Source organism: Brassica oleracea, chromosome C4 (genome assembly GCF_000695525.1).
Source record: "Brassica oleracea var. oleracea cultivar TO1000 chromosome C4, BOL, whole genome shotgun sequence".
Taxonomy (NCBI): domain Eukaryota; kingdom Viridiplantae; phylum Streptophyta; class Magnoliopsida; order Brassicales; family Brassicaceae; genus Brassica; species Brassica oleracea.
Window position 1 is genome coordinate 37,884,978 of NC_027751.1, and position 5,632 is coordinate 37,890,609.

The 5,632-nt window shown below is 31.5% G+C and overlaps 1 long non-coding RNA gene across 1 annotated transcript; it reads left to right on the forward strand.

Annotated features, from left to right (window-relative positions):
- Positions 1–1,257: 1,257 nt before the first annotated feature.
- LOC106340985 lies at positions 1,258–2,892 on the forward strand. The gene is made up of 5 exons (XR_001269553.1): positions 1,258–1,471; positions 1,580–1,685; positions 1,811–2,078; positions 2,146–2,564; positions 2,638–2,892. It is a non-coding gene; the product is annotated as an uncharacterized LOC106340985 (long non-coding RNA).
- Positions 2,893–5,632: the final 2,740 nt, after the last annotated feature.

The window sequence follows — 5,632 nt, forward strand, 5'->3', positions numbered from 1 at the left end:
TTTGTGGTTTTTCACTTGCATGTCGTCTTGTATGTTCTTGTTTAGTTTGTGAGGTGTTTCTTACTTTTTAGCTACTGGTTGTGATTCCGGTGTTTTAGGCATATATTTTCCTGCTTTTTGATGGCTTTGGCCTTTCGATTATTATTCTCCCTTTGGCCCGCTTTCTTAGTTTATGCGTTGGTTGTCTAGTTTCTTATTCTTAATTTGATTATCTTATGATACTAATAGTGAAATAAATATAATTTGTAAATGAAATAATAAAAATTAATAAAAATAATAAAATGATGAAAAGTCTTGCTATTTTTAGGTGTGAATAAATTAAATATTTAAAATATATTTATACTATTTTATTTATTTCTTGAATTTTAGAGACCAATAAGTGTGAGAAAGATTAGATAATACACAATTAGAAATTGATGGAGAAAATTGCAATAATTTAAAAGAAGAAGAATTTAAATACAAAAAAAAAACATGAGGACACATGTCAACAAACCCCTCTTCCACATGTCATAAGAAGGAAAAAATCCAACTTTATATATATAGATCTATAGAAGTTTATAAACTCAACACCACACCCCTTAAATACTAATCCTAAACAATAATCAATAAACCATAAACTCAAATGTTACAATCTTTTTATTTGAGTGTATTTATGAAAAGTATTAGCTAACTTAGGATGTTTTAAGCAATTTCTCTTTTGAAAATTAATTTTCCTAATTTTAGGAAAATATTTTTTGAAAATTTTGATTGGTTAATAAAATACTTTATTAAAAATCAAACCTAAAATCCTAATCTTCGCTAAAGGTTATTTAAAAAAAACAAAAACTATTTTAGAATCTACAAAGCAGCTACAATATATATATATATATATATATATATATATATATATATATATATATATATATTGTTTCTTGTCTGTCGATTTCAAAATCATTTGTTACAGGTTATTTTATTTTCAATTTTTGTTGAAAGCCTACATTAGAAGTTTAAAAGTATCAATCTTTATATATAAAAAAGGTTTGAATCCCTTCCAAGGGGTTCAGCTCGGATGCCACGTCATCAATTCATGCGCTCACGGTTCGACACCTGTCCACCTAATGCTAAGCGCTGCGTTTCATTTATTTTTATTCTAATCCGATTGGGCTTCAACTTATATTAGTCTGTCGAATTGCTTTGTTAAGCCCATTAAGCTCAGTTAGGAGTACAGCATAACAGGTCCTAAGGCAGCGTTTCTTAATCTTTTCATCCCTTAGTCTTCTCCGCCGTAGGCAATGCTAGGGTTTCAGTCTAATACGGCGCCGATTGATTGCTTTTACAGTTTCGAACGATTCATACTTCTTCTTCCTCCTGGTCCAGAAATCATTCAGTTACGGATTCATTGCTATTAAATTATTTCTTAACTCCATCGTCACGATCTATCTTCAATGCCACATAAACTCTTCGAAGGCGGTGGAGGTTCGACTATAAAAAGGTTAGCATCCCTACAATCTAAACCATCATATCAATCTATTAGAACGAAACAATCTACTTATTTACAGAGAAAATGGCTAACTCTTGATTTTTCCTTTTCGATTTGAAGTCTGGTAGATGTTCTTCCACGGTTGAGGTTAGGTTATTGTGTTTCTGGGAGGCGAGGAATATCAGGCGCGGTGATGAACTGATGTCTGCTCCTGCTTGATTCAAATGTGAGTTCCGTTTAAGAATTTCCGAAAGTCTCTACTTTGATTATCCCCGATCTGTAAGAATTTGCACTTGCATTGAGCATTTATTTTCTGTTTATTGGTTATGACAACGCCCATTTACGTTTCAGGCGGCTCTTATGCCAGCCACCGTTGCAGCTAGCTGGGTTCCAACCTTTGGTTCCCATCTCATGGTGGGGTCGATGTATTCTTAATCGGTTTTGAAGTGGCTCGGTGTAATCCAAACTTCAGGCTAACGGACTCTTCTTTGTTGATCCGGTTCAGTGATGCAACCTCCTTGAAGGTGTTGACTGAACCGAGTTCTCCGCTGCCTGAAGAATGTTTCCGTTTTCGTAGTCGGAGTGCTTGCTCTAGCAAACACCAGCTCTCAACTCTCGGGTAATCCTCTCTTTAAATTGTAATCATACTAACCGGAAATTGATTTCTAATATTCATTCTTACATAGACATCATTGGGGAGATCACGACGGTTAAGATTTCCGTCAGTGACCCTCCGGGAGACAAAAATCACTCGACGGCGACGCACAGACTCAGCCTTCACATGTGTGCACTGCGACAATACATATGTGGTTGGTGCTCTCCGGTATGTAACACACTGTATTATGAATGATCAAGAGTGGAGAAATGGAAGAAGAATTAGAAGAGACGCTTGCGACAAATGAAAAATTGTGAGCAACAGGTGATACAGTGAGTTTTGGTGAGAGAGGACAGATGTCGATCTCACAGAGCTAGACTTTCTGACTTGGCATCCTAGGTGGCATGCTTCAGGAGAGAGCAAACCATACTTTATATAATTAGATTAGATGTTTCACCATCACACGGATACTTAACGGACTTTATCAACTTCCCTGCATCCGTTGATAATGTGAGTGTTACTATTGTTTTGCCATGGCGCTTTCATGTACTATAAATTAATAAAGATTATTGGACATGATCAGGGAGACAACGTGAAAAAGGGGGACGACATACCAGTTGACAACACGGTTCCTGCTGAGGTTGAAACCGGGGGTAGCAGTCAGCAGGCAGCACCGGATGCAACAGCAGTCCCAAATGGTAAAGGACCACAGGAGCCTTCAGCCAAAGCAGCTCGCTTAATGATTTGGCAATAGAGTTACTTTATCTCAAAAAAATGTTTTTGCATCAATGTTGGTTTTTTTTTAAATTAAGGATGTTGTGTCTGCTTCTGGTTTTTAACTTCCTGAACAATCTTTATTTTCTGAAATTCCTATAAAATTTCTGTTTGGTTCAAAGGTTTGTACGATTAGTTTGAGTTTATGCAAACCATTAATGTTTTCCTCAAAGGTATTATCCATTAGCAAGAAAACATTAACAGCCACTTCGGTCATTTTATAATAGCAATATCAGGCATCAAACATTGTTAGGTCCGCCTCAGTCATTAGATAGGCCAAGGCCTAACTGTATGTAAATCGTAAGTAATTTTAATAACCATGAAAACAATGGGTCACAAGGTCTGAATGCTGCTGAGAAAAAAACTCATTATGAAAATATTATCCACACAAGTTTTTAATACATTAGCCTAACAAAGCACAAAATTCGTGTAAGGTAAATATGTGTTTTTACTATCACGAGTGCGCAAAATATTTTCTGTAATAAACCTGTAAATACCTTAATTCTGACTCTTAATTTACGTCCGTATTTTCCAAAATAATTATGTAAATATTTTTCAAAAAACAAATTGCTGAATGATGTGGTATTTTAAGAGGGCGATAATAATACCTAATAAGAATAATGGGCCGACGAAAGATGGCAATCCTTAAGAAAGTATAATTATTCGCACACCAAAACGTCATTATATAGGTTTAAACATAAGTAAACTTATCTGATTATTTCACAATATAAAGCCGGTACTGACCACAACACCATATAACCACCAATCAGATGGCGATTAGATATAACAAAGTCAAACTGATGACAAAAAGTGACAAAAAAAAAACATAGTCAAACTTGATAAATACAAAACTCCGGATATTATGAGTGAACTATTTTTTTAGAAAATATGAGAGTTATGACGAAAGTTTTTAAAAAAGGAAATTAACGGCAAGGATAGTAGGGTAAAAAAAACCCTAACTAGTCACTTCATCTTAAACTTTATTCCCATTAGCAGGCCTATTCGACAACATTTACGATTACGTACACTCGCATCTGTTAAAACAGAGTATTTCTTCGTACACACACCAGTCATCATCCAATTTATTTAGCTTCCTAAATCCCTGAAACATTTATGTACTCTGAATTTTCTTTATAACAATCGCGTGTTCATCATTCAGGTTCACTTGATATACTATGTCCCTCATGGTGATGGTTTCCAATTTAAAAAAAAAAAGGAAATGTTTATGTATAGATATACTACCAAAAAAGATATGGTAATCCAAAACCCAGAATCGTCAAAATATAAAATATATTACAATCTACCCGTTTTGGAAGAAATAACTTTCAAAAGATTAAAAAGAAAACAAAAACAATGGCAACTAAGACTGATTCTTTACATCTTCGTCGTGACTTCGCGTCCATAGCCATTTCAGATTACAATAGCTTAAACATTCAACCGTACAGTGAAGACACACTCAAGCTTCACCTTCGTACGCTATGTATTAGTGGAACAGAATAATATTAGTACAAAATACAAATAATTTTATACAAAACAAAATTTTTATTTACCTACCATAATATATTTGTGTAACCGGTTCATTGTATATATAAGGTATATTTAAATTCATATGAAACCAAAATTTAATTTAAAATTATAGAAAACAACATAACCTCCATTAGTACACTTTAATGTAGACTCAAATTTTTGTAAAATGAAACAACATGAAGACCATTTAAAGTGCTCACAATATATCAATACCACAACTTTATAACATACAAACAACTATTTTTTTTTGTATAACATAAACAAGTATTGTAAACAAGAAAAATATAGTTTATTACATATAATCTCTCCTGACCTGAAACATTCTAAAAGACAAAAAAAATCATTATCATACATATTTCGTGCAAATGAAATCTTGAAACACAAACCACAAAATTATACAAAAATAATAATCTAGATCACAAGTAAAGTATATCTCGCCCGTAGGGCGGGCCGATCCTAGTATTAATATATAGGAAACTTGTTCAATCTATTTATCACCAACTAATTCTAAATTGGAAGGTCATATAATTTAATACTAGACCCTGACCCGCGCGCCAGCGCGGGTATGAATTTTCAGTTTTTAATTATTTATTTTATTAAATGATGTATTTGTAATATTCGTTTATATTATATTCATTAAGTAATTTTTTTTTGCATCTTAATCTATTTTTTTACGAATGTGTGATATCATATAAAAAAATGAGTACAGAGTTAATTAGATAATTTTTAAAACATAAACTTATCTTTCGTGTGCGATATCATATAAATAATGATCCGCCCAGTTAACAAAAATCATGATTATTTTATGTGTAATTTTTGTTTTTGACCATTTTCTTAAAACTATATTAAAGTTTACATATTTTAATTAGAATATTTTTAATATCTTTACCTTTTTATTTGAAATGCAACTCAATATTTTTTTTAACAATTATAACAAAATATTTAAAAAATATTTTTAGAATTTGTTTGAAAAATATGAAAATTACATTTTAAATTAAAATTATCCTAAAATATGATAAGTTTTGATGTAAAAGAAAACTCAAATTATGTCAAAAATAATGATATTCAATGATAATAACAATTTTAATTGATTATTTTTAAAAAAAATACATTTACAAAATATTGTTTGAAAGAAAATTTATTTATCTTTGAAATATAAAATGAAAATATTATAATTAAATAATAAAAAATATAAATAAAAACCATAAATTTAGCAAATGACAACTGAGTTATATTATGCTAAAATTTTCTTTCTAACAATTTATCAAATGACAAAT